This window comes from Ambystoma mexicanum, chromosome 4q (assembly GCF_040938575.1).
Source record: "Ambystoma mexicanum isolate Mex_15411 chromosome 4q, UKY_AmexF1_1, whole genome shotgun sequence".
Taxonomy (NCBI): domain Eukaryota; kingdom Metazoa; phylum Chordata; class Amphibia; order Caudata; family Ambystomatidae; genus Ambystoma; species Ambystoma mexicanum.
Genome location: NC_090928.1, coordinates 235,499,815 through 235,524,374, shown reverse-complemented (window position 1 = coordinate 235,524,374; position 24,560 = coordinate 235,499,815). Strand labels below are relative to the sequence as shown.

The window sequence follows — 24,560 nt, the reverse complement described above, 5'->3', positions numbered from 1 at the left end:
CTCTCAAAGAGAGGCAGAGGGTTTTCGATGTCCATCTATGTTTATGTTTTGTTTACTCCATCTCTGGGTGTACGCTTGTTGGGATTATGTTATACGTATCACCGATAGGTGTAGGTACCCTCTGCGAGCTTTGTGTTGTGCACATATTTAAAATGTACACTTTTAAAATCAAAGCAGGAGGCGCGTTTCACAGATAATCAAAGAATTGCACTATCAGGGTCCTACGTCGAATAGTCAGTGTGAATTGTGTGCATTGGATAATGTATTGTTGTATACTATCTGAGAATGTTATGACTTTTTATATGGAGTGTTTTGTGAAAGGTTCTAATAATAAACAATGTCACAATAATAAAAAAAGATAATCAAAACTTAAGACAGTTTTCAGGTGCCTCATCTATACTGAAAAACATACTGAAAATCAGGACAGGTGAACTGTTGGTGTGGGGACACCATTTTGTAATAGGATGAAGATTTTAAGAAATTAAGAAAGATTTTAAGAAAGTTAAACTAATGGGTAGTTGGGTACGAGTAGCCGGACCTGCATCAGGAATACAGTAAAAAAGAGCATGGGTCAATGCAGTGTTTTTAAATTCCACATTGCCACTAATTAAATAGAATTGCTGGACAGTGTTCTACTTTTCAAAATGGAGGCAAAGGTAAATGTAGGTGCAAAGGGAAGCTCAACTAATGATGTACTGTTTGGAGTTTACATGATATTTCTCTCATGTCTAGACTCATTCTGAGCGTGGTGTTCAGAGTTAATGTCCAGGCAAGACAACTCTACCTACAAATTTACCACATATTCTGTGCACCAGGACGCAGCATGCCTAACCCTGAATACAGAAACCATGTACACGCATGTGGCACTTCATGCAATGATGCATGCACATTTGCCCGATTATGGGAGGCTCTGCCCTGCCAGCTACAATCAAGTGCAATCTGAAATGGTGGCCACTACAGCACATCTACAGACTGTGCATGCTCATGTTAATGCACACGGCGGAGATGTGTGTGGACGCACCCATTATTGAATTAGTCCCTGGAGGTTACCAGTCAATTGGTCGAAAACATTTGGTCGACAGGACAACTGGTCGACACCATTTGGTTGAATGCCAAATGGTCGAATTCTTTTTTTTTTTTTGTTTACCCCTTTTTTGTTTTTTTTTGGGGGGGTCCCCCCCCAACCCCCTTTTTTTCTTTTTTTTTTTCCCACACGAAAACCCACAAAACACATATATATATATATTAAAAAAAAAAATTCGACCATTTGGCATTCGACCAAATGGTGTCGACCAAATTGCAGTCGACCAGTTTGCTGTCGACCAATTGACTGGACAGCGTCCCTGGACACATGCCATGCATGACTCCCCATTACTTTCCACAGTATACAGCAGAGACAGGCATGCCCCACGAGCAGGTACCGAGGAACCTGGGCCGCTGCATGCGGTATTGGTCATTGTATACTGCGGGGTGCAGTCCTGACCGTTCAGAATGAGCTTCGTCACACGAATGAGCCTCGTCACACAGAACCTTTTTTTTTTACCAGTTTCCATAAACATTTAAATACATTTGCTGTAACAAATATGTAAGGTTTAACATTTTCTTGGGAGAATTTGGAACTTTTTTTTTTTTTTTAATTACATTTGGTTAGTTCAAACCTTTACAAAAAACAATTTCAAGTAATCACATAATACACATAATTAAAAGAAGATGCTAAGAGAAAATTAAAATAGTACACACATAGTTACCAAACAGGAAAACAAAATAGATTAAGAGAAGGGTAATCGATTTAAGTCCAATACATCAACAGATGTTCTCCGTCAAGGTCAATTCATTGGATTGGTTCAGTGTGCACACAGCAGTTAGTAATACCACAAATAGAGCAGCATATAAAAAAAGATCAACAATTACATTCACATCAGATTTTAAATACTAATAGTTGTAGTCTAGAGACAGTGAATCCACAGACAATTCAAATAAAATAAATACATTCGGAATAAGTCCAAATTTTGCAGATCGCATGAAGTTAAATAAAACTGAAATGAAATCCATCCCCTGCCAGGTATCATCAGTTTACCAGGTCTACAAATTCTGTGATTTGATGAAACCAGCCAGGGCCAACTCTTCCCGGATATTAAAATTCAAGACAATGTTTCCATATCATATCTTCATCATAGAGGAATGGATTCATTGCAAGTGGCCCCAGATATTGGTTTCTTAAGCCCTGTACTGGGAAGCGTTCAAGTACTAGATGCCTTAAGGTTTCCAGTTTTGCCATACAGAACCTACAAGTAGCTGACTCTGCCGTGATAAGCGATCTCCTAAGCTGGACTGCCCTAGTTGGTAGTAAGTTCCACCTCACCCTTAGTAGGATACCCCTGTAGTGACGATTAGGAAATTGTAACAGGATCCTAGTCAGAGTTCCTCTTTGTCTGTGCTCATGCGTCAGGTGGCTCATAAATGGATAAGAGTGAAATGTATTGGTATTCTGAGACCAATCATAGTCAAATAAGGCTCACTTAGCCTTAGTAGGGTTCGAGATCAGCGTTTCCACAGACACATGAATCTCATTTAAGATACATTCAGACCGAGTTCGAAAGGCCATTAACACAGATGAATGGCCAAGATTTCTACTCATTAGTTGGTATAGGGAATCGGGGATGGGCGCACTGATTTTTGAGTAGAGAACAAGGGAGGCCCATTGTGCCCGTTCCCACAGCGACACCATGCTCAGCTCAAAACGGATGGCTGAGATCGGAATCGAGTTAGGCACTCCAAGGATTCTCCTCCAGATTTTTCCCTCAATTCTGCTGAGGATTTTACACAAATTATCAGATCTTAATTCTAAACCATAGGTCAATTTAGGCACAATTCTGCCTTCGGAGAACATCATTGAGGGATTGAGGGAGAATCTGCCAAACCTTCGGTCAATTCTCATAATCTGAGCTTCTAAATGTTTAGCCGTGTCCAGCAGGATCTCATTAGCTATTTTAGGGCTTTTACAGGCAGAGAAATAGAAGCCCAGATACCGAACTGAATCCGATAATTTCAGAGGCATGCCGCCAATGGTGCATACAGGTCCTTTCGTCATCCCTTTTGCTTTCTTAAAGGCAAGAATCTTAGTTTTAGTTGGGTTGATAATTGGCCCATTGTCATTGGCATAGTTCTCAAAGTTGTTTAGAGATATTTGCAGCCCAACTTTAGTGCAGTCAAAAATCAGTACGTCATCTGCATATATTAGACATACAATTTTTTCCTTACTGATCTTTGTGGCAACCAGTCCCTCTTTAGCCAGCGATTGTATTACATCAGAGAAGTACTGATTAAATAACCAAGGGGCCAGGACGCACCCTTGCCTCACCCCCCGGTAGGATCGTACTCTCCTAGAGATGTCCCCCTTTTGACTTAAGCGGATCTGTATGCCAGTTTTCGTACACACCGCTAATGAGTCTTAACAGCCCATCAGGCAACCCCCATTTGGCAAGTTTGGACGATAATCTGCCACGGTCGATGCAGTCAAATGCGGCAGTTAGATCGATCGAGGCCATATAAGTACAGCCCTTAATTTGAAGCCAAGCCTCTTCCTGCACACACTTGAATGCCAAGCCGTTAATGTTTTTGGAATGTCCCTTCCTGAAGCCTGTCTGGAATTGGGCCAACGGGTGATAAGTGGTAGCTCAGTCCTCCAAGTGTGAGAGCAGGAATGCCGAAAAGATTTTACAATCGGCATCGATAAGAGAGATTGGTCGATAGTTACTGGGATCTGTCCTGCCCCCACACTTGAAGATAGGGACCACATGTGCCGTATTCCAGGAGCTCGGAGCGATCCCGGTAGAAATGATGTCCTTAAACTCCAAATACAAGGGGGTCCTCCACAAATTACGGTCTCCTTTAAAGGTGTTATTTGTGAGACCATTAGGGCATGAGGCACGAGATGACTTGCATCTTGAAATTAGACCGTAAATAGTGGATGGATCCAGCTGAGGATCCCACGTGGCATTTCCTGTTATTTCATTTATTGTCGGGCTATTGGTCAGCGGGTGCCCAAATCTGTCCTCATAGAATTGCACCAACTCTTGTTCAGAAATTGAGTTCAGCATGGATACAACGTAATTAGGGTCTTACCCATTGACCAAGTACCAGAACGAGCAGACTTCAGATTTAATCAAAATCCCTAACATCAATTCTGCATCTCGCTGTAGAGTGAGATGTTTCCGGGATTTACAGAAATTCCTATAGGACTGTCTGACCTTTCTGGTCAGCTCATTACATGTATCCTGTTCAGAGTTGGTACATTGTATCATTCAAATTTCCCTTCTCATAACCCTTTTTTCTTCTGCTAATTCCATATTAAAACCATAGATATGCCTAGGTTGTTTTTTATGCTTACTACATGGTCCTGCCCCAATACCAGATACCAGGCCCCCAACAAGATTCTGGAATTCATTAGTATTGAAGCAATTCATCTTCCACTCATAGGTGGATAAATCAAGATTGTTCCTTACCCTCGAGTTCAACAGATGAATGTGTCCATTTGACAGCATTCCCAGCCACATTAGCAATTACTCGCGGTTGAGTCCGAAATTCCCTGATACAGACCGGCCGGTCAAAGGAAGCCGTCAAGATAGAGTCATCACACCAATCATTTTTCATCACCTCAAATGACTGGCATAGGTTCATAAAATACAGATCAACAAAAATATAGTCAATCAAAGAGGAACGTATCCCTCTATGCCATGCATGCCAGTCTAAAGAGGTGTGTTGTTTGGTCTTCCTTCCCACTAGGGGCTGCAAACCACGCCCCTCAAGCCCAACCTTCCAAATTCTGCCCAGAGATCTCTTTAAACCTAGTGAGTTATCGATTGTAATCATCAGACCCCCCCCCCCCCCGAAGATCTACCACCAGTTCTTTCTTTCCCTGGCTGCACAAATACACTAAAACCATCTAAGATAGGGGCAGCCACGTCACTTGAAGGCAGATGCAATTAACAAGTCTTAGGTTATTCACACATTCCCAATTTGAAAGAAGATGGACATTGCCTCGGGTATTCCAAGATTTGACAGTTAGCGAAATCTCCTACCCGGGTAGTTACAGGAACAGTCCACTTATCACGGGACCAGTTTTTGCCACAGGGAGGAGATTATAGATGCCCAATCCACATCTTTAATTCCCCCTCCCCCCATCAGCATTCTTTGTTATTCCCAATTTTCCAAGCGTACATGGGACTAGATTAGTTTTTACATCATGAGGGTCAGTTTCCCCCTTCTCTCCCACCACCCGCTGGAACATGTTCAGAGTCTAACTACTAGTAGTGTAAATGTTTTAGTTTGCAGTGTTAAACTAGGATTTCTTGAGGGGATTATAACATAATTTAAAGGATGAGGGCACTTATATGAATTACTTTAACGGATCTTGATTTGAGAGAAGAAACAACAGGTGAGCTGTTGATGTCAGTCTGCGTTCATCACGTTCACGCACGTGGCGAGAGTCAGTGCTGCCAATCGGAAACAATACCAAGAGTAGTTGTGGCTGGAATGAAGCGAAACCCCCAAGCCTCCTGTCTTTATTCAAGAGGGGTGATTTACTAAACTCCAAAAAATAGTGTAAGTAGCACTTAAGCCATTTTCTTTAGTGCAAGGGTAATTTACACAATTTTTTATCTTAGTAAATCAGCCCCAAGAGTGTTTAGGTTACTCATTCAGAGACTAACGCATTATTGTATTAGCAATATGTTTTAAAATCAAGCCAACAATAAAAAGATATGTATCTATTAAATCACATTAAAACCATGTGGGGACCTTGGTTCCATGTAATAATGTCGCCACAAACATCTCGCCATGCAAAAGTATTGCCGAAAAATTGCCGTTTTTTGTGGCGACATTATTGCATAGAACATGCGGGGGACACCCCCGCAACCCCCAAACTTAATTTTTTTCATTTTCTTTTTTTTTTTTTTTTGCCCCTGTCCCCATATATATGGTCACCCATATAATATCACCACGACCTTTTCCCGGCGATATTATTTACGGCGACCATATATATGGGGATAATATTACCTGATACCAGAGACCTTTTACATAAGGCAGAGCAGTAAATGAAGGCATAAAAAAAGAAAGGCATAATACTTTTACGCCTTGATTACCACTCCACTTTATTTTCAATTACTTTCATAGCAGAGAAGTAAAACGAAGTGGAGTGCATGAAATGACCCGTTAAGATGGAGAAGAAAAGCATGGCAGGGATCTTAACGCCGCGCTGTGCCCCGTCTCCACCTTGAACGTAATTGAAAATGGCCATGAGTGGTAAATTAAGGCGTAACAGCACTATGCTGGCTTTAAAGCCTTCATTTACCCCGCAGCCCCATGTCAAATGACCCCCACAGTGGATCAACAAAACATTATTGTAGAATAAGAATGAATATAAACATAAACATATACAGAAAGGAATACAACATTCCTAAAAGATTCACAGCACAATTTGCTCCAGGTGTAGAAATACCACCATTAGGGAAAGGGCCCATTGCAACTCGAGCTCAATTGATGTGCCCACTTGACGTGAGGATCGTGGCACTCTTCCCTCGAGCGACTTTCCTGTGGGCACCCCAGGCTCTCCCTAGATAGTGCAGGGCAGCCATCTGCGCTGGCACAAACTCAAGAGTGTTTAGGTGTATTATTCACTAAGGAGAAGCCCAAGGAACACTGAAGTGAAGTGACAAAAGGAATACATCTCCAGATTGGCACATGCAGAAATGGATTAGAGGCAGAGAATGCTATATAATGCTATGTGATCCTTACACAGGTCTACGTTTGACATTTACCACTCCAACCAGATTGTGTCAACACACTGTGAAGGGAGAGTGTGTTGGACAGCTCTTGTGACCTGGTCGGAACGGCACTAGTATATTGCATTGTTGCACAGATCCACTGCTGCTCACCCGAACCATTATCAGACACGCATGGTGGAGTGAGGGGTACACGGTCCACTGGCATTGGGCACCTTTGGGGGGTGTCAAGCGGTCCACACTGGTCGCTTGACACATGCACATGCTGTGCGGTTGTATTTATGAGAGTGGATGCTCACTGGTGGGCACAGCATGCAGAATTGTGACTCCGTGTACATGCACTGTGATGCAGAAGTATGCAGAATTTGACAGCCTTTTAGTGATAAGTTATTCTTTTATTGACAACCCCCCCCCCCCTCCAGCCCCACATGATAAGCTGTGTTCTTTGGCCCTGATGAAGGCAGAGGGTCTATGAAAAAGTATTGACCTCCCAGCCGAAACGCGAGTTGGCCTTTTCTGAGTGATCCATCTATTGAAACACACCCTTGTTGTTTATGAACTGATATGCCCGAGGGGTGGATCCATTCACCACGGGCTTAGACATACTTTGGTTCATCTATTTGGCCTTGAGTCAGGACCAGACAGAAATAACCACTGTCAATTTCTGGTGGATCCCCTTTGGCCCCATGCACCTGGAAAACTGAGATTGGGGAGTTGCAGAAGGGCAGCCAGGGAACTTTCCTCGCATGTGCCCACTCACAAGGGATTGGGAAAGGCTGTGCAAAAAGAAAATCTGCCTGTTTTTATGACTGCATTGGGAGGCTTCAGCTAAAATCAATCTCAGCTCCATAAACAACTTGTGGTGTCATCCGTCCTGAAATTAATTGGATTGTTACAAATTAGCATTCATTGGCCCTCATTAGGACCCTGGCGGTAAGGGGTTTGCGCCAGCGTTAGCTGCGCCGACCCCTTACCGCCAACTACGAGTTCCCATAGCGCCATGGTCATTTTTCCGCCTGCTTTTTGCGGGCGTAAAAATCCATGGCGCTATGGGACCTTGGTGTTAATTACGCCACCGTAATTTACGGTGGCGTAATTAACTCCTTCCCCACTCCCATTGAGCCCTATGGGGCCGAAATGGGAATGGGGAAGGGTAAATGGGTCAATGGGGACTTACCGCCCCGCCGACCTCGGAATGGGGCGGTAAGTCCGCCATCCGCCATGGCGTAAAGGGACTTTGCGCCATGGCGGAAAAGTCCGCCGATGGCGGAATAAATCCGCCAGGGTCCTAATGAGGGCCATTGTCCTGTATCCTTCATTGATGAAGGAGGAACTGTTACAGTTCCTGTTCTACAGGGGCCTTGATGTCTCATGACACATGGAGGCTGTTTGAATGTGCAGCACGCGATACATGTGGATACACATGCATATAAAGGGGAGAACATGCAAAAGATATTAATTTCCACTCAGGGAGATTAGGGCTGGCCGCTGTGTTTGAATTTAACTTCGGTATGCGTTTTACATGAATTCCAGGGCATGAAACAGTAATACTGTATTTGATAATTAGATGTGTTGCAAAATACTTGGTTGGTTTTTTAGTGCTGTGGTATTGTCTAGAAAATTACATCTGATAACACATACTAGTCAGACCCACTCAGTTAACTTTGATCAGTGACCGTGCACACAGACTGTGAACACTTGTCTTATGCTGGTGTCACCAACTTTAACCATCCATGATACTGTTGTTTCTATTGATTGAATGCCTTCATCGCAACAGCCCAGCTATGCATGTATGTGGTCTACTTCGATACTTGCCACTACACAAACATGCCGAGAATTCCACGTAGGAGGCATGGGAGAGGAGATACAGGTCTGGTGAAATACACTCCATTCCTGAGGTGCTGGGGCACAGCATTGTTCCCCTATGAGGAATACCAGTTACCTGCCAGCTCCACTAGCCCTCCCGACTCTGTGATCCGTTCCAGGCAGGCAATATCTCCAGCATCGGTGCTCCTTTGCTTGACGCCTGCACCCAAGATGGCGGCTCTTGGGATTGCGCCAGGTCCGGAGACGAGCGACGAAGAACAGGAAGACCCGCCAAGCCCTTTCCAGCGTTTAGGGCACAAAGGTCTGTGATCAACGTGGAGGCTTGTCTGATCAGCAGACATCGCAGCCACAGTTTCAAGTGAACATGCACCACCGAATTCCCCGGTCTCTACATGCTTTCCTCATATTATCATTGGGCTTGCCTTTAGCTGGTGATTCCTGTTCTGACCTCCATTGCCTCTAATACCAAGTAAGCACTTAGATGTTTGGTCAAGCAGGAGACCAGGGCCTCATAGAGAGGTATCCCCTCTGCCATGCCATGTTACATACAAGACCCAGTTCAGTTAATTCAGTTTGTTTCCCCCTTGGAATTTGGTTATCTTTTTCAACCTTCATGCTCCCTTGATCCATCCCTCGTAAGCCACAACCCAACTTGTAAATCCCTCCTACGCAACAACCCTCTTGTAAATTCCTCCGGAACATACACCTTTCGTTCAGTCCAATCCACACCCATCCAATGTGAGTACCATACTTGGAAGGGTTCCGGGAAGCCCATGGGTTGGGTGTTCTTTTTTCTAAAGAACATTTTGATTAATTCGGTCCCCGTACCTTACAGATAGACAAGAACCACTGTGACGGTACTATTTGCACACCTTTCAACATACTTTATTGACTGTGGACTGGGATCGGGGTTCTCTGCCTGAAAGGTTCCCTTTGTGGGTTCTCAGTGGAAGTGACTGTCTTTTTGGTGCACAACCTTGGCATCCTGCAGAGATCCCGGAGCCTCCACAGGTACTGACATCACCATGTGGTACTTCCCCCAACCACCACAGAGAGAATTATGCAGAGGCAGTGACAAACAGGCCCATGAAGCACTGGAATGACTAACTCTCGATAATCACTGGTAGACAATGCCCTGTGGACATTGAGCGGCATTGCTATTGGCCTGTTAGAAGGGCAAGCTGGCAAACCGCTGGACCATCATAAGGAAGCTGGGAGCTGAAATAGGTACTGGGTGTTAGTTACTGCTGAAACGCTCTCTGAGCAGGCCAGGTTCAACACCTACTTTGTCTGCTTCAATGACCCAAGCCCTCCTTTCCCAGATGCGAGATGGTCATTTGCCCAGGAAAAGAAATCACTGGCTGATGGAACAGTGCTTGTAGTCTGACACATAGAGGAGTACAGTGCCACCATCCAGCTGAGAGAGGGGGAGGAGAGGTGGTGTATATGTTTGCCCACTGCCAGGGTGTGCATGTGTTTATGGGTGCGCATCCGTGTCACAGTCTGTGTTCACAGGGTTGGAGTATGTTGGCATATAAAACAATAACTTGCATATAAGGCTGCCCATGGCGAAATCTAACCTTATGGGGCAATACCTAGGCATACAAGGCTGCTGTTGGGTTTCTGGGGTGGTGAGGACAAAAGTTCTAAACTACACCTCAGGCAAAGAGCTCCTGAATGTTTGCATTTGTGCTGACTGGTTAACCGCACTTTCCCCTGTGAAACCCCATCAAAGGCCTCATCAGGGGTACCAATCCTAGCAGTACCCCAAAGGTACCCTGTTCCCTGTGCAAAGTTCCTTACACTGCGCATTGTGTGGGCTCCATTGCTTGGGTCCAGACTATCATGTGTAATTCTAGTAGAGTGCAGCCTGGTGCCCCTTCTGGGAACCAATGTGTAAGAATCAATGCTGAGCCCAACAGCCCTATGTCAGGTCCTGCGAGAGTGAGTGGGATATGGACGTTGCCTTATACAGTCATGGCATTTGATGTCTACAGTGCCAGTACCAGATCTGGACAGATGGGCAAATGAGGTTTGGATTCCTTATTGAAATCCATGGACTATTCCTGGAAAAGTACAAATGTGGCCATCCCATTATTTGGAGCTGAGGTGGTGCTCAGCTCCCAAAATTCAATAATGAGAATGAGTCCTGTAACAGGAGAAGGAGCCAACCCAAAAACAAATTGTCAGGGAGTTTGTAGCAGTGTTTTCTGTTAGAACTTAGAACAGAGCAGGCTTGCATGGCAGTTGGAACGGCAGAGAACCCACTGGGGTGGGCAGAAACATGCATGTGTTGGATGAGCTGAAGGTAGGCCCTTGGGGTGTGACCAGGAGTGATAGGTTGGTAGCACCCGTGACTCTGAGTACAAGATTGGTAGAGTTGGCACATAAGGGCCATTTAGGAAGATCTTTGACCAAAAGGAGGTGGCAGGACTCATACTGGTGTCCGGGTATGGACGATAATGTGGAGGTTTTGGTTAAAGATTGTGCTGCGTGTGCCACGAGTGACAAATGTAAGGCTGTACGCAACAAGCCTGTGTTCCCTGTGGAGGTTTTGGGTGAGGTGTTGTTGAAATTGGATTTGGACATCATGGGTCCTATGGATGTATTAGGGGGAGAGTTGAGTTTCATTGTGATTTTGGGTAAATATACTTAAGATGGTTGGATGCGGCTGCCATGGAGTCAGCAACGACAGACAATGTCATTGAGTTCTTGAGGAAGGTGTTCCATAGAGAGGGTGTACTTTGTAGCACTGTGACAGACGAGAGGAATGGCTTTGTATAATCCTTCGGCTAACAGTTTGGTTGAAAGGATGAACTGGATTGTCAAGGGGGAGATCCAGTTGGCAATTGTAAATGGTTTGGGTTGGCAGAGTGTTGTCTCAGAAGCTTTGAAGGTGTACAGGTACACCCTGTCTACTTTAATGGGACACTCTCCCTTTCAGCTCATGAGAGACAAGAAGGTGGGGTCAAAACTTAGACCCTTGGCTCTAGGTGGTGGGTCCGTTACTAGTATGGACATGGAAGAGGTGTTAGCAAGGGCTGGTTTCGCCAAGAGCAGATGAGGCGTGAATGCGGAGTGAATAGCCCCCCTGTAGTGAAGGTGGGAGATGTGGTCAGAGTGAAGAATGCTAGGGTTTTGCTCAAGGGCACAAGTGTGTACATGTTGTCGTGAACAGTGGTAAAGGTAGGAACGGGTTATGTTGGTTTGGATGATGGGTTGCAGGGGAGTAAGAAAAGGATTGTGGTGCAGGGTGCTGTGTGGAGTTGGCATGGGAGTACATTGTGGTGAGTCCGTGTGTTGGGGCGGAATGGGAAGGTTCAAAATGGCCTGGAAGGAGTAGGATGTCTGTGGTTGGCAGTCATAGAGATGGCAGTTGTGGTGAGGAACTGAGTGTGCCACAGGGGAGTGTGAGAGAAGCGGAGGAAGAAGAGATGATGTCTGAGAATAGCATGCCTGAAAATAGTGTACAAACTGTCCTTGAGGAGGAGGCGGCTGATGCCCTCGTACCCAGACCAAGTGTACCCCTTTTCAAGTTTAAGGACTATGTTTGGAAGAGATGCTAGTTCCTCCCCAAGCTCTCAAGGGTTCTGTTATTAGCCTGTTGTTTGTTATTGTCATGCTGTTTGTCATATATGTTTTGCCGTAAAGGGAGGGATAAGTGTAGTAGTGTGTTCTGTTTGCTTAGAACTTAGAACAGCTTTACGTTGGTTTTTGATGGTTAAAGGAGGGGGCTCTTCCCTTGGGGAGTCGGGTTACGCAGCCTGTGTGCTGGAGGCTCTTTGGAGTCCGCTATGAAAAAGCATGAGTCCTTCCCCCCTCACAGCATCTGGATCTATTACTTCAAAGTTGTGTTGGATGGCATACTAACAACAAAATTTCTCAGGTAAAACCATGACCCTGTGTGAAAATCAGAGTAGTGAGGTATAAGGATCCACTGCCATGGGATACCTGGCTGTGACTGCTGAACAGATAGATACCCTGAGAAGTCAAGTACACCGGACCTCTCAGAGAAATGATAGCCACCAACATCTGTAACCTGGGGAACTGTGGCTGTCTAAATGTATCTAAAGGCACTCTGTCACTTTACCAGTGTTTAGATAAATTCCTGAGGACGTCCCACTCCTAGTCTTTTGCCTTTGTCTTGCATTTTAGCCACTCAACCTTGTCCCTTGTTGTAGTGTTCATCCCTCATCATAGTTCCTTGTCCTCATTGCAGTCCCTTGTCCTAGACCCTCGTCCTCAGCCTAGTCCATCGTTTGAGGCCCTCATCTATTGTCCTAGTTGTTTGCCCTGGTCCTATATCCTAGTCTCTACTCCTAGCGCATCATTCTAGTTCAAATCTTTTGTTCTTCTTTCTCATCGTAGTCCCTCATCCTCTTCCTAGTCTCTGGTCCTTGTCCATAATCGTCGTCCTTATTTTTGTAACTTGTCCACCTCCTATTATCATAGTTGCTGCTCACTGGGCCTTTTCACACATCCTACTATTAGGATTCAAGGAAAGAAGTAGCAGGATTTAGCAGGAAGAAACGCAAAGCGACAGTGGAAAGTTTGGTCTAGATCCACATGGGGGTGTACTAAAATAGTTGAGAGCATCATCATTTAATTAGGGTTTTTAGTAAACATCATTCCAAGATGGCCCCCACGGAATCACCATATGGAGCAAATTGGAAAGAGGACTACTAACACTTCTTGGTTAGAACTGCATTTAAAAAGGCAACACAAGCAAGAGAGTATTGCTCTGCATCGTGTTATGGTAGCTGGTCTTTGTCTGCAGTAGTCCAGGTCATGCATGAGGGTTCCGTCCCTTCTTTGATGCTGTTGTGTGTCCTTCCAGTTTTGCATTTTTACACTTCGCCCATCTGAATTCCATTTGTTTGCGCATTCGTCTCTAGCTTTGTGCCTGTGCTCTCTCCTTACCCCCCCCCCCCCCCCACACACACACTTGCTTTTTCCCTGCTGCTCTTGCCCCAGCCTTTTCTGGCCCAGCTTCTGCAATGCACTTTCCATATCCTGACAACCCTCTTGCTTCCATGCTCCAGAGTGCTAGCACATCCTTGTCCATTTTTGACCCTACCTACCATTAACCCCATCATTAGGAAACATCATTTTGAAGGGCATGGTTTTCCCAAGAGTTGCAGGGGTTTGCCTTGTCACCTAAAACATTAACCATTATGAGGGTTTGGGTGGGTATCAGTGGGTCAACTTAGCTTTAAGCCATCACTTAAGTACATTAAGTTACTATATGCTGTGAAACATATTGTAACATGTTAGGAGAGCCCACCAATGTTAATCTCTGTTTCTATTGACTCTAGCTAGGGAGACCAGTAAAGAGCTGGCTCCTCAGCTACCCTTGTTTTCTTCTCCTGGACAATGGGACCCTGATGTGTTGCATTCCACTCCAGACTACAAGTCCCAGGTGGAGGTAAGGGCCTGATTCCTGGGGCTCTATGGATATGGTTGGAATGTGCCACCTAGTTCCTGGTCTTTTGTCCCTCATGACTAGTATCTCGTCCTTAGTATCAAGTCCCTAGTTCTAGTATTTCACTCTAGTCCCCGGTAGAAGTCCTTCATTCTTATCACATGTTTTTGTCCCTTACTCTAATGCCTTGCCCCTCACCTTGTCCTAGAGCTAGTCTTCATCCTAGTTCTAGATTGTTATCCTCTGCCCAGTGCTAGTCTCCATCCTAGCCATAATCTGGCTATTACATTCCCTCAATCACAGTCCCTCAGTCAGTTACAGTCCCACTATCTCTTTCATCTCCCACTCTGTATCACTTCAGCCACCTTGTCTTGTTTTCCCCCTCCATGCATGCCTCTTTGTGCCTTTCTCAATCTCTCTTTCTGTTTTGCTTGCACCCTTTCTCTCTTCCCCATCTTACAAGGTAGTGTGAAGAATCCTACGGATCCCTCACTGAAACCCTGCCAAAAGTCTCCTGCAGGTAGCCAGGGAAAGGCAGACGCTTCCTGGTCCTGACCTTGGGCGAGGTGTACTGTGGGAGGATCACCTGGGAGGAGACAGGGCCCAGGGTGGTGAGGAGATCCCGTGGGATGAGACACAGTATTTATCCTGTGACAAGGAAAACATGTACAGGTTATCTAAACAGGTAAACGCTTATTGTCATTATAGTGTTCCTAACCCACATATAGAATATAGGGGTTCTGGACACAACTATTATAACATCTGAAAAGGCCTTACCAATGGAAAGTTAATTTCAAGTTATTCAGGATAAACAGCTTCCTTAGTCCCAAAGGTATACTTTAAAGGAATCTAGAAATGTTGCCTTGAATACATCATTTTTACCTGTACTAATGAATTCAAAAGCTTTAATTTTAAATAACCTGAAAGGAAGAAAGGGAAGTAAAACCCACCCTTAAAGTTAAACAAACCTGGAAAAGAACTGACTTTGTTGTTGGGGACTACATGTCCCATAATCCAATGAGTACTGGGACAAGGAAGAGGGCTGGATAGACATGCTGTGGCAGTAGTCAGGCAACTAAGCCTAACAGCTCACACCTGCAGGAACCTGGGAGGCATAAAAGGCCCTCTCAGTTGCAGGCAATCAGAGGGAGCTGGAACTGTGGCAGGAATGAGCGCTGCAGTAGCAGAGGCAGAAGAAAGGAGACACAGTGCTGGCAAATCAAGCAGAAGTGGGAGAACCAGAGGGACGCTGGAACGTGGATGCAGCAGATTTCGCCTGCTTTTTTCTGAGAGGACCCTGGTTTCCCAAACTCTGAAGTGCAGAGGCTGCGCAGCGAAAGACATGCTGAGAGTCTGTCTTTTCCTATATGTGCCTGATTGCTGTGATTGCTGGCCAGGAACCGTGCTAGAGACTGAAGCAAGGAACTACGGGTGAGTCGCAGGTCTCAGGAGTGAGAGGTGCTCCTAAACCAAGCGGCTGGACCGAAGATACCTTCAGTCTGGATCGGTGCAGGTCTTTGAGAAGCCAGAAGCAGTATAAGTTTTGGCCAAAGTCATAGAAGCTGGACAATCCGCAGAACAAGGATCACAGAAGCCGGTGAGTCAAACCTGGCATTTTGACTCCTTGTGCGAACATTGCCGGCAACAGTATCCAGTTCAACTATTCACTTGTGTGTAGGTTAAAGCGAGCTGAAGTGTTTGTTGAACTCTTTAAACAAAGTGACACTGGGAAAGTAATAATTGCGTGTGATTAAGCAATTGACATTTCACTCGCGTGAAGAGCCAACATTACCCAGACCATTGTTAAACCCTAAAAGCTCATAAAATCTGGAAAGAAGTTGTTGTGTGTCTTTCATTGTGCAAAGCAAACATTGCGAAACATTGTTAAACATCTAACTTTTGTGAAAACCATTAAGAAGTGGATGTGTGTGCCTAGTTTTGATTTTGAAAGGAACACTGAACTTTAATTCATTATTCCCATGAACAATTACAATTCAAGCAAGAAGTCAAGTGGTTAAATATAGTATCCTTTCATATGTGGTCGAAGAGAAAGAGCAAGTATGGCCCAAGCCAAGAGTATTTGCCCTATTAACACTGAAAACAACTTTTCTCAAAGCCAGAACGCGCTGTTATCAATACTGTGAGGCCAATAAAAGTTAAATCTTGCTTAAAACATCACTGTGCAAGCATTGCCTAAAGCCAAGAGAGTGGCACCAAGGCTTTTGGGTGATTGTTTGGCTAACAGTTGACAGAGAAAGTGAAGGCGAAGTTGGGGAAGGGATAGCTGCTGCTCATTCATAAAGAGTGTTGCAGTGGACACAACCTATATTGCCAAATACTGTGAGAGCAAAGTTGATCTTAAATGCAAACATGGGTTGTTACTGTGGCACACAGACAAGAGAGGTATAGGGGCTGCCCCTGTTGAAGAGAGTTATTCAGAGCAAGGGAGCCTTGCCTATAAGAAGGTGTTGAAGTAACATGAAGTGTGTCTTGTCAAAGTCTGTCTTGATTATAAATATTACTGAAGCAGTTGTGGTGTATCTAATTGTCAGTAGAAGCAAACATTCCCTGACACAAGCAAAGTGGAATCCTATGAGGTAAAGCAGAATGTACTCATAGTAAACTCTAGTAGAAGTGAAGTTGTTGAAGTGGAAGTAGTAACAGCACTGTAAGTCATCCTGACAAATATATTTCTTGCAAAGTCACAAAGTACTGAAGCTGAAGTTGCATTACAAGTTGAATATAGCAATAAGTACTGTTGATCAAGACTGGTGTTCCATCAATCTTCCAGAAGTTGTATTTCTTTTGAACTGTGTCAAGCCTTCCAGAAAGTAGTGAGAAAAAGCATCCTGGCAGAGAATAACATTGATGCTATTCTGAAGAAGTGGAAAGTCTGTACTTCTTCAGGAAGAAGAACTCTGTTGTTGGTACCTTGGTTAACAAGACTTTACCTTGCCACAGGAATGTCAAGAACTGATTTAAGACTTTGCTTTTTATGTGGATTTCCTTCTTTCTATTGATGAACAGTGGAGCTGAATTACCCTCGAATCCTGGGAAAGGAAGTTCACCCAGGTTGTTGAAAAGGCTCATAGGTAACTGCAATTATCTTTCTTTATGTTGTTTGAATTGCCATATATTTTCTTTTGTATTTGATGTTTAGTGTGAGGGCCAGCATTCCTGTGTTACAGTGTTTCCCCTTAGTTATGTTAGGTAGGGAAACCCACAGTAGAGTAGGGCAAGTGAGGCATTTTGATATTCTTTCTGTTTGGATAAAATGGCATATTTCGAACAAATCTCAAACAGTTGTCCGCCTCACATTGCTGACCCCTCACATTAGTGTGGTGCTGTTTAGGGTGGAAGAGAAGGCGGATAATTAATTTAAGGCTTCATGAATTGTTTTTAAGTCGCCTGGATAATGAAAGTATAATATTGATGTGATCTTTGATAATTTTGCTTTGCTGGGCTAAATATCCCATTTTGCAACTGGGGGCCTTGCTTGGTTGGTGGGTTTAATGTATGAATGGAACTTAAATTAGATTTGTAGAGCACTCAATGCTGCCAAGGCAGCTTTTGGGTGCTATCCCTTTCACAGGGACAGAAACATGATTAGCAAGATCCATTTGTTTAGGAAACAGAGATGTTTTAATAGTTCTTCTAAATTAAAGGTAATTGCAATGTTTGTATTAGAATCAGGGAGGGAGTCAATAAGATGACCACGCAGACTAAAACACTCTTCACCTGTACATTTTTGTCTAAATAAAAGAATAGTAAAGGTGAGCAAGGTCCTAGATATCAAAGTATGAGAGGGAGAGTATTCATTAAACTTAGATCTTATAAACTGGGGCCTCTGACATTAATGGGTCTGTGAACTATACAGTGTCTTGAATTTGACATGGCAGTCTTCCTTCAGCCAATGTCAAACCTATGGAGCGCTACCAGCAACCAGGCTCTGGTATTTTGAAGTTGTCATAATCTACTGATTTGGTAATTGAGCAGGCCTATGTAGGATCTATATGTATAGTCAAGGTTAGATAGCGCCATGGGCATCATGTGTCATGAAACACCCATGGAGCCTGTGGAAGAGATGGAAACAATGGAAGAAGGACTGAGCTCCTCCTTTACCTGGACGTTACGTTCTAGCCTCGCTGGAAAAGAGGCTATAATTAACTGCCAGATGTGGCAACCGGTGCGTTGCAACTGATTTCTTTCCCAACGCTAGTTGACAGTGCTCCTGTCTCGTGCTACTCCTTGTTTTTCTACCCATTTGCCTTTTCATTGTTTGTCTGCCTGCTTTTTATTGTGCATTTTTGCCACCACGCTTCCTGTGGGGAATATTTCTTCTTTATTTTGTACCTTTCCCTGCTCGCACTTTCTTGCTAATTTCCCAGCGTGTGTGTTTGTTATTTTTGCTGGAGTCAGCAGACACCTGCGTTCGCTCTGGGGCTATTACTCAACGAGCATGGACTTGCTATCTGCAGTTCTTTTCAACACACGCTTTTCCAAGCAGCTGTCACTTTCAACTCGTGCCCCTTGAGTTGTGTGCTTCCTCTGACCTGTGTAACTTCTCCTTCTGTTTATTTTACTCAACCTTGCTCACTGAGTTCTTCGAATCTTTTCCAAAGCTTAGACATTGCACCCAAGTGCATTCTGGTATATGTAGTACTCTAAAGAAGTGGGATTCCAAGAAGGATTGCGAATTACCCACTCGCTGAGCAGTATTCCAAGAAGGATCGTGAATACTTATTTGAACTTAAGCTGTATTCCAAGAAGGATTGTGAATACCTATTTGAACAGACCAACACACCTGAAACTACCCAGGGTTTTTCTGCTGCGGCTTTTCCCTGATTTGGGGTGGGCTCCCCGGAGTCCCCGCTACCGGGCATATTGCCTTACTGGCAAAGTGGTCTCCGGGGGAGCTCGGCCCTATCTCTTCAAACAAAAGGGCAAGACGGTGAAAAAGAAGAACCCAAGGGCCTGGAGAGAGAAACCAGTGGAGACTTCTTCCGACGAGCCTTCGGAAGCCAACTCAGAAACCTCAGGTGAGGAGTGGGAGAGTGATACGGGTACAATTGTAGACACTAAACAGCCCGAACCTGAGATCATGGGCTGGATCCAAGAAGAAAAGTCTGAGAAATGAAGTATTCTTTTAAAGAGGTGGAGAGTAAAGAATCCTCATTTAACTATCACACCAACGCGAGCGGGTCAAATTGGGTATTCTATTATATTGGGGAGTCTAATAATCCTGAGGTTCTTGACTAGTGGACTCCAGAGATTAACCCAATGCCTTTGGCCATAGATTGACATACCAAACAACACTGAAATTATCTATAAATCAATACCCAGAGAAGAGCAAAACCCAACACTAACCAACTGCCTCATTGAACTAAAACAATGGATGAGCACAAACAGCCTTAAACTCAACCAAGACAAACCCGAAATCATAATTACACCCAAAGACCTGGCAAACAACCAGCACATTCCATGGCCTGCCGAACTAGGGAAACGGCAGAACCATCCAAGGCAGTCAAAAAATGTGGAATCCTAATGGACAACGAGCTAACACTAGAACCACAGGTAAACGCAATAGTTAAGAAATGCTTCTTCTACCTACACATGATAAAGAAAATACTTCCGTACTTCTCCTTCACACACAGAACGCTTGCCATCATCTCTCTCATCATGTTAAGAATAGACTACACCAGCAGAATCGACATTGCAATGCCAGAATTCCCGTTGAGGAAGCTACAAGGAATACAGAACACAGCTGCAAGACTACTGCTTAAGTTCACAAGAAGAGAACACATCACACCAGCACTCAGAATATTGCATTGGCTGCCAGTCAAAAAACAAATCTTCTTCAAATCGCTCTGCATAACACACAGAGCGATCCAAAGCCAAGGCGCGGAATGCATGCATGAGAAAATCAGCATCTACAAACGAACACGAACAATAAGATCCAGCAGCGATATCCACCTTGAACACAAACTATACTCAAAGAAAACATTTGGGGGATCAGCCTTTTCCTGCATAGCGATGAAACTGCGGAACTGACTCCCAAAGGAAACCGGAACAACAGAGGACCACCTCAAGTTGAGGTAACTATTAAAAACATGGCTCTATCACACTCCGAGCTGAAGAGAACTTTGGAGCGACAAATAATCCACTCACTACAACGCAAGAGAACTCCAGGAGACTAGACCTCTGAAATGTTAACCACGAACACACCAGGAACAAGACTAAGCGAAAGGGCCAACCCATCACAACAAACCCAAACAGACCCAACCAACCCTATTAATAATTCTTTAACACTGATAATATGCACCTCATTACATAATCAACCTGACACAAACCTCAGACACAAAACACTGAAACGACAAACAATGTTCCATCTCTCCACAACACACAATAATACTTGCATGCAACACACAAATGTCAGCTACCAAATAATACCAATACACAGTGACCGTTTATTCCGAACTGAAGCCATATCAAAGCTCTCTTGTACTTTTCCCTCTTTACCCCACTAACCTTCCCAACCCTACTACTTTTCAGATCCACCTGAGTGCCTGCAGACCATCAAAAATGGCAGCAGTGCGTGGTACAAGTCCCAATAACATAACATAACATTGAAAGACCAAGATCTGGCAAGCTTTCCCATCACAAGGATCTCTGTTTTGCCTGGGTGCATTTTTAGGCTGTTATGCTATATCAGTTGTGACAGGCCAGAAGGAAGTCGCAGAAGTGACTAGATCTATCTACCACAATGACGCCCAGATCAAAAAATCAACTGTGTATCATCTGCATGATATTTGGAGTGAAAGGTTTTGAGAGGTGGCAGGTGTAGATGTTAAACACAGTCAGGAACAGCAGTGAACATTGTGGAACGCCTCAGTTTAGCTGGTGTACTTCTAAATAAAATAGAGAAAGAAATACAATCTGTGGGCGATTACAGAGGAAGGATTCAATTCAATTCAATGCTCTGTCACCACAACCCACTATCTTGAGTCTGTGGAGTAAGGCTTCATGGCAAATTGTATCAAAGATGGATGATAAATCTAAATAAAGGCCTCCAGTGTTGCCCATGTCAACTCGCATCCTGTGATTATTATGAGCAGACATGCTCCCTGCCTCAGTACTTTGTGATGGTCTGAAACCCACTTTGTGTTGGTCCAGCATGCTACCACTTAGCATGAAAATCTGAGGTTGATAACCTACCGCTTTTTCAATTAATTTAGGGATATAGGGCAGGTGTGGAATTGTGAAAAGGGGATAGAAGGAGCACACTCGCCGATTTAGAAGAAAACAATTTTGAAAGGTAAAGAGAAATTACATCATCTATTGGGTGCGGGGGAAGACATGTGGCCCTGGCACAGGGCTACCAAAATATACAAAGAGAGAAAAAGAGGATCCAAGCTGGAACCCTCCCGTCCCCTGCACACCGTGATTATGCGTCACATTGACGCCTTAAATTTCCTTCAAAAGTACAATAGTTGCAATTCACATTAAACAATTTCGAATGCAAAGGCAGTTTGAACTAAGGTAGAAATGATGCAGACAGATGTCAACATGTAAAAGTACATGGATCATTTATTTCCAAACGCAGAGGCCAGAGAGAGTTCAATTCATTGAATATGGCTGACGCGTTTCGAGAAATTAAGTTCTCTTCTTCATGAGCCAAAGATTGTGTACATGAACTGGATATCAGCAATGTAAAAAAAGGAAAAAAAAGGGCAAGTTACAATCAAGGTAATATGATGTAAAATCAATATCATATTATAGGTACAGAACCCAGAAGCAAAGTGGCCTACCTATATTAACACACAGAACCTCGACCTGGGGTGAGCACACTTATGAGTATGTATTTTTCTTTGACAGATATACCACTTTTTCCTGACTTATTGGCCTTCCTCCACTTTAGTATATTGTGGCTTTGGATGTAACTGAACTCTGTTCTGTATGATTTGACACTTTAATTTATCATTTTGGGGATATTTGGAGTCCATTTAAGACATTTGTAACTATCAATGATGTAATCTTGATGATGAGGTTCTGTACCTATAATATGATATTGATTTTACATCATATTACCTTGATTGTAACTTGCCTTTTTTTTTTCCTTTTTTTTACATTGCTGATATCCAGTTCATGTACACAATCTTTGGCTCATGAAGAAGAGAACTTAATTTCTCAAAACGCGTCAGCCATATTCAATGAATTGAACTCTCTCTGGCCTCTGCGTTTGGAAATAAATGATCCATGTACTTTTACATGTTGACATCTGTCTGCATCATTTCTACCTTAGTTCAAACTGCCTTTGCATTCGAAATTGTTTAATGTGAATTGCAACTATTGTACTTTTGAAGGAACTTTAAGGTGTCAATGTGACGCATAATCACGGTGTGCAGGGGACAGGAGGGTTCCAGCTTGAATCCTCTTTTTCTCTCCAGGTGTGGAATTGTCTCATAATTGGCTAAGTCAGAAGGGCCTGCTGCTGTTTTCAATCGAGGTCCCACAACAACCGATTTCAGATTATCCGGTAAAATTCCAGAATGTAACAATTTGTTCAGGATCTCACATAGAATCCATGAAACATCCTGCATTAAGGCCAAAGACTTAAACATAAAAGGAGGGAGTGGATCTCTTGGAGATTTTGAGGATTTACCAGTTTGAACAAAGCTGGTAAAAGTAGAATGAGAGGAGTAAACTAATTCCAAAAAGATTGAGAGAAAGAGAGAGAGAGAGAGAGAGAGAGAGAGAGCGTGAGAGGTGTGAAGGGTGTAACAGAGTACCTAATGTCTGCATACGTTGTTTTCAAATCTGTTTTAAACAATAGTGCAATGTCTTTGCATATCTGCAATGAATGGACATTTTCGTTTTTTAGTAACAATGCGTTCTCTGAACTCTTGTAATATTCGAAAGAGTTCTTCTTGATAAGAAACACAGGCCACCATCCTGATAAAAATGATTTTAGTATGAAAATCAGTTTGTACAGTGCCTGGCATAGGACAGTAATCTTCCTTTCTCCAGGTAAAGTTCGATGCCCAGAATCTGTTTAGTATTCAGTTATCTAAATCTGAAGCAGGGCTTGAGTGAACCAGTTACTGCCTGAAGTTTCTTCAAAAGGGGAATGCCTGTAAAAGGGATCAGACAGAAGATGAGGGGCTGAGATGACGGCCAGCCCTCCCTGCTATGGGGACCATTTTCTGTATTGCTTTTATAATCAGAGAGAACTCAGCCCAGAATGCCGGAGCAATGTCCTCTCTAAACTACATTGTATTGATGAAAGGTAGCATTGCTTTCATGTAAGGAGGTGGCCTGGATCAGGTCGGTGCAGTGTGCCACTGCTAAGTGCACATTTATCAGAACAAATGTGCCTTCCAAAGAGCATCATTGTCAGGGCTGGGATGGAATATCAAATAGCACGGTTGCAGTCCCTGGTTTAATTGGCTGGCATGGGTCGCACATATTTAGTAGCTTATCCCTACAGGAGTACATTTTCTAGGATGTGATGCCCTTGCCCTTGCCCCGGCCTACGTGTGGAGAGGCACATATGGACTTGCCATTGATACACCCTGGTGCGCCCAATGAGCACCAACCCTACGTGTCCTGTTCACCCTGGACTTGAATGTCTTAAAGTCCCTCCCCTGACTGGCAGAGAAAACAGGTATGCTGTTAAATAAGACCAATGTGCAAAGTGTAAAAATCAATACAGTGGGCTTCATTACAAGTTTGCCGGTCCGGTAACTACGGTACCGGTAAGCTTGCTGGTACCGTAGTTACCGGACCGGCAAACTATGAGTTCTGCTCGCGGGGTGCCTTTTCGCCCGCCAGGTGTGACCTGGCCGGCCGACCGGCACCCGCGAGCAGAGCATGTCAGATGCACCGGCACCATTCTGAATGGTGCCGGTGCATCCGACCTCCCCATTCCCATTGAGCCCTATAGGCCTCAAATGGGAATGCGGAGCATTTTTTACCGACGTCCTGGAATGGGCGATTACCGGGTGCGGCAATGCCGTAATGATACAGTAATTGCCCATTCTCGGGCCAAGGTAACATTTGCAAGTTCGGCGGCAGCCTGCCGGTTTTACCGGCAAGGCTACCGCTGAACTTGTAGTAATGAGGCTCATTGCCTCTTATACATAAGAAGATGCAAGGGCGGTGTTAGCCCTCGTCATTAAAACATATGTGAAATTAAAATAGATTGCCTGAGAGATTACTTCAGTTCCTAAAATGTATGGGATTCATTCCAGCGTGGATAAGGTCTGTTATTAGGTGTGAACCCTGCAGGTAGGCACTGACTAGAGCAGCTGCTTTGGTTGTCCTACAGGGAAATGGTGAGGCATGAAAGCTTCTCAAATGTTTCTCAGCCAGAAATAGGCATACAGCCTATATGCTATTGGATCTTCCTTGCATCAGTTATAACTATCATGTTTACATGAATGTTGATGCACTCTTGGCATGGGTGTGGCCGGTGCACTGGGTCCGGATCTTGGCACAGCACTATAGTCTCATCTTCCTGCAACCCATAG

At 44.1% G+C, this 24,560-nt stretch overlaps 1 protein-coding gene across 1 annotated transcript in view; it reads right to left on the bottom strand.

Moving 5' to 3' along the window:
- Positions 1-24,560, bottom strand: part of LOC138467625 (formin-2-like) — a 629,879-nt gene that overhangs the window by 351,045 nt on the left and 254,274 nt on the right. The gene's annotated exons all lie outside the window — the stretch shown is intronic.